Source organism: Schistocerca serialis, chromosome 1 (assembly GCF_023864345.2).
Source record: "Schistocerca serialis cubense isolate TAMUIC-IGC-003099 chromosome 1, iqSchSeri2.2, whole genome shotgun sequence".
NCBI lineage: Eukaryota > Metazoa > Arthropoda > Insecta > Orthoptera > Acrididae > Schistocerca > Schistocerca serialis.
The window spans coordinates 1,045,896,921-1,045,912,613 of NC_064638.1; the positions used below are offsets into that span (position 1 = coordinate 1,045,896,921).

Consider the following 15,693-nt stretch of genomic DNA (forward strand, 5'->3'; position numbering starts at 1 on the left):
TTCTGGTGGACAACGTTTTCTGAAGATTCTTCCAATGAGCATCTGGCTTTTCCCCGTTTCATTTTATGTAGTCGTTTCCCCCTCAAATCGCTCCGCACCCTTACTCCTAGTATTTTATAGAAGTAATTGCTTCTAGTGTTAGTTCTGAAATTTTATAAACATACAATAAAGAGCCTTGCCGTCTATGTATACGGGATACGCCAAATCTGTTAATGTCCAGAGTCAACTGCCAGTCCATGCACCAAGCGTTGATCCTCTATAGGTCGTCCTGCATTTCGCTACAATTTTCTAACGTCGCGACTTCCCTGTATATAACAGCAACTCCCGCGAAATGCCTTATGGAACTTCTGACGTTATCTACTAATTCACTTAGACACGTATTGTGAAAATTATTGGTCATCTAACACTGCGCTGGGGCACACCCGAAGTTAATTGTAGGTCTGAAGACTTCTCTCCGTCAGAATAACATGCGTTCTTTCTGCTAGAAACTCTTCAGTCCGATCGTACAGTTGCTCTGTTATTTTGCACTCTCGCATTTTGTTCACTAGGCGGCAGTGCAGAACTGTATCGAACGCCTTCCGGAAGTCACGGAACACGGCATCTACCTGGGCGCCTTTATCTACTGCTCTCTGGGTCTTGTGGATTAATAGAGCGAACTGGGTTTCACACGATCGTTGTATTCGGAAACCAAGCTGATTCTTATAAAGATCTTTGGTCTCCTGAAGTGTAACAGTAAGAGCTTAAAACATGTTCCAAAATTCAGTCAGACGTCAGAGATATACAATCATATTTTTGTGCGTATGTTCGACGACCCTTCTTAGAAACGGCACTAACCTGTGCATTTTCCCAACCATTAAGAACGCTTCGTTCCTCAACAGGCCTACAGTAAACTGCTGTTAGAAGAAGCGCAAGTTCTTTCGCATACTCTGTGCAGAATGTAACTGGTATCCCGTCAGGTCCAGTGGCCTTTCGTCTGTTGAACGATATCGGCTGCTTTTCTATCCCTTATTCACTTAGTATGTCATCGTTAGCGCGACGTTTTGGAGGAGGAACTACGGTACCATATTCCTCAGTGAAACACGTTTGGAAAAAGACTTACTATGCCATCGTGTTTCAATGCCATTATGGCTGCAGAGAGTGTGCCAAATAGCCTGAATTCGTTTACTGATTTAACGTAAGCCAAGAACTACCTTGGATAGGTAGTCGATAGAAAGAATTTTACTTTCGAATCCATTGAACGCTAACGGATTGAAGCTTTCTTTGCTTCTGTAGCGAATTTCTAACAAGGTTGTTAGTAAAGGTAGACTCAAATTACCACAGATGTTCAACAAAGTCTATTTTAGGATTCATTAAATGGCTTAAATCTTGGCAACAATCAGCAACTATCCTCCGAGTAATTGCAACGTGGCAGGGTAATATTTCTTGTCGCTGATTCGACAGTCACCTCAGTTCAAGAGGCAACTGGAGAAATTCACGACACCCTTGACATGTCCGCAAAAGAAAAAAGAGAGGAAGAAAGGGTCGACTGTCAGAGGGATGCCCCAGCTCCGCAACAGGTTCTCCTCCAGCCGTTCGCCTTACCGAAAGGTGGACACACAGGTGTGTTCGCCGTCAACAGTCTGAAATATATTGCGGTTATATTATGATAAACATTCAGGGATGTGGCCAGGGTTCGAATCCCTTCCTGCAAACCATATTTATCCGCCGTTTACCCCAAATTTCTGGAAGTAAATGCCGGGATAATTTGTCTGAAAAGAACACTGCTGATTCCCTCCCCCCTTTTTTTCATACCCTTTAGCGCGCGGAACTACTGCAGCGCTAATGGCCCACGGTCACCGATTTTGTGAAAGAGCTTTACCAGAAGTGCGCGATCCTTCTTGGAGACGGTCATGTTGGGCGTATCTGGCGCAAACCGAGAAACAGCCGCGAGCAGCGCGTCGGGCGGTGTGCATATTCTGACGCTTACAGCGCCATTTATTGGTCAAAATTTCGTTAATTTTCTTGTTTTTTCATTACTCCTCTCCTCCCTCCCTCCCCCATGTCATCATAATTGCCTAAATTTGACGTTTTCCTGAGCTGTGGTTGTTTCTACAGCGTTTTGAAACTGGAACTTTAATTATGGACACCCCGTATATTCCTTGTCCCTTCACTTAATACTGTTTCTTGGAACTTTGTAAGTAGTGTTTCGCGGAACCGCTGGCGTCTGTCTCCAAGTGTCTGCCAGTTCTCGCTCTCCAGCATTCCACTGGCTCTCTCTCATGGGGCAAACAAACCTGTCACCATTTGTGCTGTCCTTCTGGTTGGTTGGTTGGTTTTGGGATTTGATGGGGGCTAAGCATCGAGGTCATCAGTCCCCAGTTCCAAACACACAAACTTGTAAAAGGCCTATACAGTAATAGCGTAACCTCTGCACCCAGAGGGAGGGAACACCAAGGGGTAGAGAGTTAAAATGAACACCTCAGTAACACAAAATGGAGAACACTTAAAAGGAGCAGAGCAAATAGTTGACTAGAGTAAAACAGACTACAGTGGTTGATGGATCAGGTGAAAGGTCAACCACTCAACTACAAATGAAGAACCTCCAGCTGGAAAGCGTTGACAGAGGTACCAACACAACTTGTTACCATAGAAGACACTATTTTGGTCTCCACGTCACAATTAAAAGTCACTGGAGTGGGTGTAGCTGGAGAAATCATGCGAGATGTCCTCTTCTGGACTCTCTCAGTATCCATCGTCACAATTATTTCTTATAGGTCTCACACACTTCAGTAATATTCTAGGACGCGTCCCTCGAGTGTTTAGTACGCAGTCTCCTTTGCAGATTTAATTATTTCCAGTGTCCTGCCAATGAACCGAAGTCTATCTGCTTTACCTACGACTTCAACTTCACATCCGCACAAACTGCTACGCCCAGGTATTTGTATGGATTTGTTGTTGTTGTTGTCGTCTTCAGTCCTGAGACTGGTTTGATGCAGCTCTCCATGCTAATCTATCCTGTGCAAGCTCCATCTCCCAGTACCTACTGCAACCTACATCCTTCTGAATCTGCTTAATGTATTCATCTCTTGGTCTCCCTCTACGATTTTTACCCTCCACACTGCCCTCCAATGCTAACTTTGTGATCCCTTGATGCCTCAGGACATCTCCAACCAACCGATCCCTTCTTCTAGTCAAGTTGTGCCACAAACTTCTCTTCTCCCCAATCCTATTAACTACCTCATTAGTTACGTGATCTACCCACCTAATCTTCAACATTCTTCTGTAGCACCACATTTCGAAAGCTTCTATTCTCTTCTTGTCCAAACTATTTATTTTCCATGCTTCATTTCCATACATGGCTACACTCCATACAAATACTTGTCAGAGCGTACAATGTTTTTGCGTCTCGTAAGTTATACGAGAACCTTGTCTATCCGGTCTGGGTAGGACCGGATGCAATACGGTTTACAGAAAATTCGGAAATATTCTACTACATACAAAAACTCTAGTAAGTGCAACACTACATAAAATTCTTTTTGGGACAAACGAGAAACATTTTTGACACTTTATATTTACTGTAGTATATTCACTTTTATTCAGTGAAATAGCGTGTAAGTTTCTTTTGTTTCGATCCTGTGTGGCGTTCGAGAGCATCGCGATCGCTTAGACGTTTGACTAACATCAGTTCGGTTGGAGTTTCAACTTTTCCTGCAGGTTTGGACAGGATATCTTAACACCATCCTCTCTTCTCACTGATCCAAACGAATACTGCTTCGTCTAGCGTAATTTTTTGCTTTCTTTATTGTACTGCAGTTCTGCAAACTGTCTTTAGTCAGTGGTCTTCAGTGCCTTTCCGATTCTTCTACCAGTCTGCCACAGCCGATTAGTAGTTTTCTTGTCTATTCTGTATAGAGCTTCCAACTATTTTGTTAACAGAAACAGCCACTTTCTTTCACAGCGAAGCCATTTTCACTCACGGACACTCAACACACTGGAACAAAAGAATACCGGTACTGCTTCTTAACTCTGAACGGAACATCCACACTGAGGCAGCTGGAGGGTTGGGACCGAGAAACTGGAAACGGGATTACGACGTCCTGATAAACGAGGTTCTACGCAAATCTTTGCACCGCTTTGAAATTTTTTCTAGACAGGCTGAATATCTGTGCAGTTTCTTTTTCACAATACTTCATTACAGATAACAGCATCATCTGGAAAAAGATATGAGATTACTATTAACAGTGTATGCTAAGTGATTAACATGAAACATGTCCAAAATTGGCCTCAACACACTTCGCTGGGATACGCCTTCAGTTATGTACAACAAAAGATTATCTGTTTGTAGCTAATTTTATCGTACGTTAGCCTCGAGTTCCCGAGACAACATGTAGAAGAAAATCGACAAAAATCAAAACACAGCTGGCATATGTAAAATGATATTTGACGTAGTCTAAAGACTTAAATCATCTAAAAAAATCGCAAGTTGATGTCACATTACGTTAATTAATATGGCCAAATGTCTCTTCGAAAATAATTCGACAGAGGGGACGTAGTCGTTCAACAACAATAAAAAGAAAAAAAAACTATCTTGGGTTTTCGTATCGTCGAATCTAATCCCTAATCTGAGTCAAGTAATCAGTATAAGAGACGTAACTACCACAGAAAAATACTATGGTAGACCTAAAGGAAAGAACATTGACGGATTAACGTCCAGTAGACGAAGAAGTCATTGGTGACCGTTGTTACAACAGGAGTCCACTTTCGACTGAGACCTGGGAAGAGGCGCTCGTCTCCTATGCCTGGCAGGGTTGTGGGAGAGCGGAGGGGAAGGAACCAGGCTCGCTTCGCATTGAATGGCTCTTGTGTAAAGAAGCCGAACGTTGCCGGAACGGCTGAAAGGGCTCGTTCGCGGGAAACATACTGGCCCTATGGGAAGGGTCTGCCCTCGGCAGCCGATTCACACGGTGCGGGAACGAATGTTCAGCGCTACCACTCTTGTCTTTCGGAACCGCTGCATATTGCTCTTCATTCACCATTACTCTCTTATTCATGCTAGGGATAACAATGACAATACGCAAACACCTCGGCCGTCCACTTAACTTGCCAAATGGTGTCAAACTTTTATAGCTCTACTTACCACGCGGTCACCCAAAACGACGTGAAAAAATTCTATGGGGATATGGATGCGTGCAGTTTATACGTGGCAACAAATTTGATGAAGTTTTTCGCAGGAAAAGAATTCTTGGAACAAAAGCAACAGATCTCTTTGAAATACTTCTGGAAGAAAACGATGTTAACTGCGAAAACTGTGTAGGTGTACGCGGTACGGCTGGCTGTTACGCCGGATTGCAGGCTCTGATCCGTAAAAGGGCTCCCATGCTATTTCGACACACTCTTTTATTCACCGAGAAATATTAGCATCAAAAAGCATGACCCTTGTCCTTCATGATGGTGTACAAACTCCATTAAAAGTCGGCCTGTAACGTCGAGATGTTTTCAAAAAACGTGCGGTGATATGGGAATGAGTGTATTTCCCTATTTTATTTCAGTAACTCTCGCTGGCTTTCACGTGGGAGTGTCTTGAAAAAGACGCATGAAATCAGGAATGAACTTTACTCATTATCTTGTTCAGGAGAAACATTTGAGTTCAGAGAAGTACTTTGACAGCGTCTGTTTCGATGTCTGCGTATCTTTGTGGCGCCTTTGAAAAACTCTTTCATTGAAAATGTTCTTTCATGGTAACGAGGCCAACATCCTGCAATTGTTAGACAAAACTTCAGTCTTCAGATAGAACCTACCATTATGGAAGTAAACGTTGGATGTCAATATATGAACCTTATTACGTTTTACCTGCTCTTCATGGGGTTTTAGAAGACAATGACTTTCTCTTGAATGAAGACACCTATGGATTATTTAACTGTGCTTGGTGATTGCTTTCTGAAGTATTTACCAGACACGTTAATCAAGAAACAGATCAAAGATCCTTTCAGTATAGAACTTCCATCATGCTGCACTGGGAAATGGTTATACATTGGGAAGAAGGAAGTGTAGCTGAAAGGACAACATTTGGTCATCTCTAACATTGAAATAAACATCCTTGTTCATAGATTTTTGGACAACATGGTTGTGGAGAGAAGCAGCGATTAGTATGATTAATCAATCATTCAAGAACAATCTTAATCGCATTTATTATTGTTATAATACCGCCAACCGGCTTCAACCCGACGTAGGGGTCATCGTCTGGGCGTTTACACCATTGGTCGACTGCTGGTGATGTCACTACCATAGTTTCCTGCCGTTATGTAGACAGGAGTGACACCACCAGCAGTCGACCAATGGTGTAGATGCACAGAACATGACCCCTACGTCGGGTTGAAACCGGTTGGCGGTATTATAACAATAATAAATGCGATTAAGACTGTTCTTGAATTATTGATCCTTGTTCATGTCTACCGCAGTCTCATTGAGTGGACCAAAGTTATGCTTCGAGAAACCTACAAAACATCACAGAACCACCTCTGGCTTTAACGACACCCTCCACATACTATATGTTAATCACTTCATTAGTTCATCCGTGTGCTCAACACCTTGCGTCATTTGAAAAGCGGCAATGCCGCAACTCGTCGGAACACACTACACGTCCGTAGTCAGCTCTGTCAAGTTGCTGTACTGTTTGATCCGTTGAAGACGTGCAGCTTCATGAGATACGAGTGCAGCGAGCAGTAGCATTCTGCGAGGTGCTCGACTTCGATATTGTCCAGTTCATGCAGTTCTCTTCGTAAAGTTTGCTCGGAAACTGAATGATGTGGACCTGCTGTCACCGAATGCATGAGCTATCATGTTTGAAACTATCCTTACTGCTTAGTATCTTATGTCCACTGTCACTACGTGGTATTCCACTGCTGCGAGTTGTACATCACTCACTGTGGAGAGTCGACTGGTATGCGTTGACAAACAAATCAGGTAACTTCATTCGAAATGTGGTGATGGGATGTGCACACACTATAGCTACTTTCTGCACTCTGTCACTTCTTCACGACGACCCATCTTACTGAGTTAATTCCATGGAATCGACAGGCACCTACACACCACTGACATGACTTGGGTCAGCAGTTTACGATCACGTGACCACGTGGTACCACCTATACACCATCTATAGTGCTCCAGAGAGATCACTGTTTTCTTGTACGGAAATGACTAACAACTTAACAATGAGTTTTCAGACAAGACTGTGCCAAGGGCTTTTGCCACAGCCACTGGCACAATGTTCCCGACCGTCACAATAGCAGCCTCGTGAAACAAGTTGGCTTCCCATCAGCCCCTTTGTATAGTTTTGTTCCCTTATGATAGAATCTGGAATGTCATTTTTTCACAACGAAAGTCAGTATGTCTGCAGAACAGCGTGCATATCTGTTAGGATTAGCACGGTAATTCAGTGGTACATGTTGTAAGGTTATAAACTACCCAGACAGTAATGTGACCACCTGTCACAATGCCCGAATAATTACCTATAGCAGCACGGATACTGTCAGAAGTGCAGAAAGAGAGTCAATAAAGTCCTAGAACGTACTGCAGGGATGTCAAGCCATGCCATGGTCATCCACGCTAGGTTTCTCAGTTGAGGATCCATGGTGCGAACAGCCTCATCAAGGTGGCCCAACAGATTGTCGATTGGGTTTTAATCTCATGAGTTTGGAGGCCAGGGAAGAACGATAAACTCATCCTGGGGCTCTTCAAACCACGCACGTACGCTCTGAGCTGTGTGGCATTTTGCACTGTCCTGCTAGTAGATACCATTGTGGCGAGAAAAGAAACTACATTTAGGGGAGAAAATGGTCCCAACATAGATGTATACATGTGTTGATTTAGTGTACCTTTGAAAAAGATAAGATCACTCAGGGAATGCCACAAAAACATTCCCCAAACCATAACGAATGCATGATGTTTGGTTTCAGACGTTTCACGCTGCACACGCAGCATCTGATGGAGCATTAAACGTCGAACACAGGCGGTGGTCACATTGACTGGACCGTGCGAGAAGTGTGACTGAAAACGTCCAATTAGTAGTATCAGCATACTGTCTGTTTCAGTCGGCCGGCCGCGGTGGCCGTGCGGTTCTAGGCGCTGCAGTCCGGAACCGCGGGAATGGATGTGTGTGATGTCCTTAGGTTAGTTAGGTTTAAGTAGTTCTAAGTTCTAGGGGACTGATGACCTAAGATGTTAAGTCTCATAGTGCTCAGAGCCATTTGAACCATTTGAGCCTGTTTCAGTCGTGTCGCTCATGGCATGGACTGCAAGCTATTCCAATTGACACCACCTGAGCGGTTGCGTGTCTAGTGTCTCCATTGTAAATACTCTTATACGCAACTGATGAGTGCGTAGTATTTTTTTGTATTAATGTTGTTGAGAGGAGGAACACACCATTTGCTGGCACACACCCCATCTCCCTCGAAAAGCAACAAAGACCTGCTGAGCTTAATATACAGATCACCCGGACGGATCACTATCAGCATTTTCACATACTCTCGCCATTTTTTTTTTAATTTAACACGGAGCTTCGGCGTAAAATCTGACGGATCAAGCGGTTTCCACCTCCACCACTCCTCCGCTTGCCGTTAAGCAACATTTGACGAAAAATTTTCCACAGCCATGACTCGATTAGGCCACTGACATGAGTGCCATCGCGCAAGTGTGCGCAATAGCGACCTCTGTTACAGGGATATAATGCTGATATTTTTAAATTTATTCTTGCTGTTCATATGCCATCCATCCAACCAGTCTTTGATACAAGAACATAGGAAAAAAACACTGCATAACACAAATTATTATAGTTAATACAATTATTATATAATTTAATATGTAAGCCCCCTTCCTGCTCGCATGTCCCAACAACTCACTGCGTACCATTATTTGCCCAGAGGCGAAAAGTTGAATATACCATATAATAATAAATTATTAAGTTTTCACACTGATTACTGTCCAAGTTTCAATAGACAGCCGCAAACAAGTTCGTGACTGCAGAGGATAGCCAATCATATTGTTTAATGTCTTCTGTTACGTAATGGCACAGGGATGATCCAATCCACTGTAATCGACGAAGGTGCTGTCTACATCTTCAGTGGTTGAAGCAGAGGCAGAGTATTGTCATGAGAAACTTTTATGACACGCGTTAGGTACGCAACGATCGTGACGGAATATTCAGGTCTATTTTCGCATAGTGCTTTTCCTTGTGTTTGTATTAAACAGTTTGCTGTTCCAACATGATGGAGACAGTGTACGAGGTGTGATCAAAAAGGAACAGGAATTCAATTTTGCGGAGTTTATATATCCGATTTCTAATTTTTTTATTTTGTTGGTACACATTTTCCTGATCTATGTTTGCATTTTCAGCTGTTTTGAATACCTAGTTTATTGTTGAGAGTTACACGTGTTTTCGAGTGCTCGCCGAATTTTTTCCTTTCAAAGAAGATGGATATAAAGAATCTGCATTAAACTTTGCTTGAAAAATTGGAATGAAGTGCAGCACCGCATTCGAAATGTTGACTGTGGCTTTTAGCGAAGCTACTATGAGTAAGACAAGAGTTTACATGTGATATAAACGTTTCAAAGAGGGTCGAGAAGACGCTGAAAACGACTACCGCCCTGGATGCCCTAGCAAATCAATTACTGGCGACAATGTGGAAGACGTAAAGAAAATGGCTCTGGAAAATGACCGAATCACCATCAGCGAGGTTGCTGATTATGTCGGCATATCCTTTGGCTCACGCCAAGCAATTTTTTTCGGGTGTTTTGGGCATGAAACATGTAGCAGCAAGAATTGTTCCGAAATTGTTAAATTTCAACCAAAAGCGATGTCATGTAGATATCCCTCAGGAATTGACGAATGAAATCGACAACGATTCAGAACTTTTAAAGAATGTTATAACAGGTGAGGAAACATGGGTACACCGATATGACGTCGAAACCAATGACCAATCGTCCCAATGAAAACTGTCTGAAGAGCCAAGACCAAAAGAAAAATTCGTCGTGTTCGATCACATGTGAAGGTTTTTCACTGTTTTCTTCGATTACAATGGGACAGTGCATCATGAGTTCCTGCCTTAACGACGCACGATCAATAAGGAATACTATCTGGAATTTGTGTGTCGTCTGCGTGAAGTAATCCGAAGAAAACGATCAGAAATGTGGCAAAATCACCCGTGCAAATTGCATCACGATAATGCTCCAGCTCACACCTCAATGCTTGTTCGTGACTTTTTGGTAAAAAAGAAAACCCTTATGTTGCCTTAGCCACCGTATTCGCCGGACATAGCCCCCTACGAGTTCTTTCTATTCCGGAGGCTGAAGAGAACCATGAAAGGACCTCGTTTTGCCCCCACTGATGAGAAAAACAGAATCACTGAAGGAGCTGAACACTAACGAAAAGTAGTTTCCAGAATTGCTTGCAAAATTGGAAAAAGCGCTGGCGCTAGAATAAAATATACACGAGGATTACTTCTATGGGGACAAAGGTGGTGGTGAATAAATAGAAAGTCTTTAATAAAAAGAAAAATTTCCATTACTTTCTGCTCACACCTCGTACACATGGCATCTGATCCTATCCATTGTGCACTGCCTCCTTCACAAACGTCTTGACAACTATTTCCTCTTACGATGGGGTGCCTCTTCAGCCATACGAGGAAGTTATTTTTCTACAACGATGTAATTATGTCATTTCTTGCACTGTTTGACGTACCAGATAATTACTGATATTACTTTTTTTATCAACGCAGTCGTCAAGTCTGACGGAATTGTAATTACGTTCCCGTTCAAGTCTCCAGCGAATTTTAAGACTTAGCGTAATAGCGCCATAGCAACAGCTATAGTCGCAGAGGCTTTTGCCGCCAGTCTGTATCATCCACTCTGCTGTGTGTTATGCACGGGCCAGTTATATTAATGTGACCACCGCCTGTTTGACCTCAGCATGCAATAATCACTCACAGGCGGCAGCACTAGAAGTGGACGGTATATAAAGCGTCTCGTGGTACTGAACAGTGCAGTCGTTATCATAAAGCGGAAACGGAACGATTTATCTGACGTCCAAAAGGGCATGATCAGTGGCTTCCAGGCCACGGGTAGAAGCATTTCAGAAACGGCTATGTTTATAAATAGTTCGCGTGCCGCGGTGTTAAAGTACACAGTGCATGGCAAAACGGTGCTACCCAAAACCGCCAGCACCGAGGCAACTGTGGACAATGGACAATAGATAACAGGAGTAGTTGTGGAGATGCGTCTGGGCGAACATACGTGCAGCTTTTGAGAAAACTGACCGTCAAGATGAACGAAGGGGCTACCAACAATGCCTCCTCAACGTCCGTTCAATGAACGTTGCGGCATATGGAAATCTGTAGCAGGCGCCTGGTTCATGCACTCATGCTGACTGGTGATCACTGCCGACTAAGGCTGCAATTTGCAAGCTAATACCGCAACTGGACGTCCACCGAGGCCTTTTTAGATTAATCACGTTTAATGCTCCATCGTACATGTGGCCGTTTGCGTATACTGCGTCAAAACGTCTGAAAGCAAACAGGTTACATCAATCGGCGAAAGAGTACAGGCCGGGGAAGAGAGCGTTATTGTCTAGGAATGTTTTCGCGGCATTCCCCAGATGATTCCGTCATTTTCGAAGGCACAATGGATCAACTCAAGTACGCAACTATCCTTGACGACCACGTCCACCCGTACACGCAGTTTGTCTTTCCTCGGCAAGATGGCATCTACCAACAGGGCAATGAAACGTAACACACAGCTCCATTGTAAGTGTATGGTTCGAAGAGCACAAGGATAAGTTTGCCATACTCCCCTTGGCGCCAAACTCTCCGGATTTAAATCCCATCAACAATCTGCGGGGCCACTCGATCGGGCTGTCTGCGCCATGGGTCCTCAACCGAGAAACCTACCACAGGTAGCCACGGCACTGCAATCGGCAAGGCTGCACATTCTTGTCGGTACCTTCCAGAATCTCACACACACTCTTCCAGCACGTCTCGAAGCTGTCTGTGCTGTAAACGGTGGTTAATCTGGCTTCTGACAGGTGGCCACAATGTGACTGGACAGTGCAATATGCACTACCCACGCCTTCTGCCATACGCGAGCGACCTGCAGAGAGATGCCGAGCGTTTTTCCACCCTATAATTAATTGCTTGAACAGCACCTGTATTAGCTTCCCGCATACAGCGTTTCCCGAACGTAGCTACTTCATACGAGGCAAGACTACTCGTTATGTTTTCCAATGTTACCTTCTCCTGAGGAAAGGGTGTCCTCTGGTATCGCAAATGACCCTCTATGCGCTGTAGATTTTCATATTCGACAAAGGTGTTAATTATCCGGAAGCTGTCTTTATGCAATTGTGGAAAACAGTATGACCTAGCCTTGTGCTGCAGGCACTCTACATTCAGCAGCTTCTGACTGAGAACAAATGCCAATTAAAGATTCGGTTTGTACAGTTTACAATATGGAGGTGCCGAACTGGTATGTCGAATAATATAGAGAATTTGGTTTGCTTTTTCAGTGAACAGATCTGAAAGTGACTATTCAAACCTAATGTCAACAAAGGCTGACTTCGCTTCAATAAAAATGAGCCTGAGTTATGTATTTCATAAACGGTAACTAGCAAAAGCCACAGGTTCGAAGAGTTAGCTTTCAGTAAGTTTCTAAATCATCGAAACTAAATGCTGTGATAAGCAGTGTCAATGGGATCAGTATGCAGTAAACTGAACTTTATCTTAAACCATACCTTCTTGACTCTTGGGGGAGGTGGTTAGTTCAAATTTCAAACTCTGGAAAAGGTGTGCAGTGTTGAGATGGACAGGACCATCTAAGAAATAAAGACCGAAGGCCAGTGACGTGTGACAATGTAGAAAGCGCATACGTGTTTCACGTATACGCATCCGAGACTTAAGAACAATAGCAGAAACAAAAGGGAAGCGTGTTTCTTTGCACGAAAGACTATGAGTCTTCAAACACTACATACAGTGATGTTTGCAAACAAACAAACACAAACACACCACGGAAGTAATAAGAACGGCAATGAGAGCGAGGCTGATAACCAGCACCCTCCTGCCGTAGAACAATCGGAAGTTCACATTCAATGAAACCATAACAGACTAGTCGATGGAACACCCTAAACACTGGGCGTAGTGACTGGTTTCTTGGGGATTATAATTGCGGTCTGGGGCATGATAAACAGAATAATTTTATTTATTGCTTGATACGACACTTTTATGATTGTCACTTCAGAGATTAGGTCGTTTCATCGCCATTTCAATGGACGCATTACGGCCTTTGATTTTACATAAATTTGAAAACCATGAAAAAGTTAAATATGAATAGCCAGGCAGGATTTGAACTCCGCCCCTCCCGAATGAGAATCAACCTCGCCGGAAAGACAGCCATACACACAACGCAAAGAGAGCCATCAGCACTGTGATCGTTATTCTTGTTGAACCACTGATTACCTGGTAATGGCAGTGGCACAGAATATTCGTCTGCTCTTGAGTACTGCTTATTCACCTAAAATTAACACATTAACCTGCCAATACAGGGTGCAATTAACAGGCGTTTTAAGTGCAAATGAAATAGAAGTTCCACCGACATACTCTTTCGATTCACTTTAAGGCCAGTCTATCACTGTTACATAATGTTACTGGGCAAGGTACTAACCACACCAACACTAGATCTCTAGATCTTTACAGCATCAAGGGAGCGTGTATCCCGGCACGTGGTTCGGTGTGACATGACAGCTATGATAAGGCAATCACTGCAGTCTTCTTGGAGAGACACAAAATGCGTCAGAGTTGTAAAATTCATGTTGTGTCGGATGCAGATTTCTTCATATTTCATCAAGCAGTTAGTACAAGAATCTGATTACAGCATACGTGATATAAATCGTATGCTGTTTGGGTTGGGTAATATTCGTAATATAGATATTTCAAAATCGGGATTATATCTGTGTCATAAAATTTTAGAACCCCTCTGGGAAAAGCACTGATGCTTAGATGTGGAAATGTATGTCCATTGCCTACTTTTGACACTAGGTTTCGTGATAACTTCTATGTAAAAACAACACATATACTACCGGTATTTAGAAACAAGCATTTCGCAGGTTACAATGAAACAGTAAGAATGAAAAATCACGTCGTGTCGTCTTTAGTTCAAAGTAAACCTGACAGATACATTCTGAACACCTATGGACCACCAAATACCCTATCAAAAAGATTACCGCCGCCGCCGCCGCCGCCCCCCCCCCCCCCCCCCCCCCCCGCGGCTTTGCCTCATACCTGACAAAGTACTTACACAGCAGTGTCATAAATTCAGCTTCAGTATCCAAACAAGCCCCCTTCTTACTTCTCCCCAGAATTTTCAGCTCTCCTACCCATAAAGTACCGACATTATTAGGGCTAAGGAAGACTGTACCAAGCCTTACTGAGGGCTTGCGAATTGTGGAAAAAGCTAAGCATACTGCGAATTTTCAATTTTGTACGCAGTTAGTATCAAAGTAAATATAAAGATGCCACTAAACATTTAAGTTGGCTCAGATACACTTTAAGTAGAAGTAAACTAACACGGAAATCAACATGCTTGTTGAATATTATAGAGAGCTTAGATTAATAAACTTCACTGAAGTTCAGTGTCTGAAGCAAAATGTTCACGGAAAACACAGTGACTCCAAATTGAATAACCAAGTAATAGGAATAGCTCAAATCAAAACGTTGCCATACAATATTATTAGAGGTTTATTTTGAAATTAAATCACAGAGCAAGTTTACGTTTTATCTGTGCGCATATATTTATGAAGATGTTTAACGGTACACGTCTGTACATGGGAATAAATCACTGTCAATACCGGTGGGTAAAAAGCTGTCACTAAACGACAACTACCGTATGTACATGACGTTTTCCTTACGTAAACAATACACAAATTGAGCATACAAAATATGTAAACAAAACGACCACCTGCGGAAAAGTGCAGCGATTAATACTGTTGTGCGACGCCAAGCACCATTAATGTTACAATAAACAAACTACCATCGATAATAAACAAATAATTATGATATTTAAATATTATGAACATCTCCCATCTTATCTATTTTATGAGAGGTATTACTCACCTTTAAATTTAATGCACGGAGTTCACAAAGTTAAAAGCGCACAACGTAATTCGACAGTTTCATACTACGCTCCACGATACGTAATCACTGTGTACGCAATACGACACAGACGTCACACACCATAGCACCCACACAGCGTTGAACACTATCTGACATACACACCTCTCTGCTTCTTGGCCGATCTCCAAATGTAAGCACAAATTAGTTCTTTGACATCATTTCCTGTTCCTGCGTTCACAGCCTTCTCGATGTATCCTGAATTTGTTCAGCAATCTAAAAGTAATCCTGAGAATCTCGCGTCAGTCGATAACTGACAGTACAATCGTAGTAACAATGAAAAAACGAGAAGAATTTTAAAAATAAGGTCACTGCAGGAAAAAATAAGCCGTGCAAAACAGTTTTTCTCCGATTTAGTTACATTTGTAGACTTTGCAAGAAAATCATACTACATGTATAGGTTTTCAGAACGTAGAAATAGATATTCTTAAATAGGCGATACTGGTAAGGTATATTTCTGGCGTCAATAATTTCCATGATATTTGCTATGATTCGGTTGTATAGCTTG

General features: G+C 42.7%; 1 protein-coding gene across 2 annotated transcripts in view; it reads right to left on the reverse strand.

Moving 5' to 3' along the window:
• The window catches only part of LOC126414704 (beta-arrestin-1), a 507,073-nt gene extending 491,772 nt beyond the window's left edge, over positions 1-15,301 (reverse strand). For both annotated transcript variants that reach the window (XM_050083370.1, XM_050083369.1), the window contains exon 1: positions 15,129-15,301. The gene's annotated coding sequence lies outside the window, so the exon portion shown is untranslated. The remainder of the gene's footprint in view (positions 1-15,128) is intronic.
• Positions 15,302-15,693: the final 392 nt, after the last annotated feature.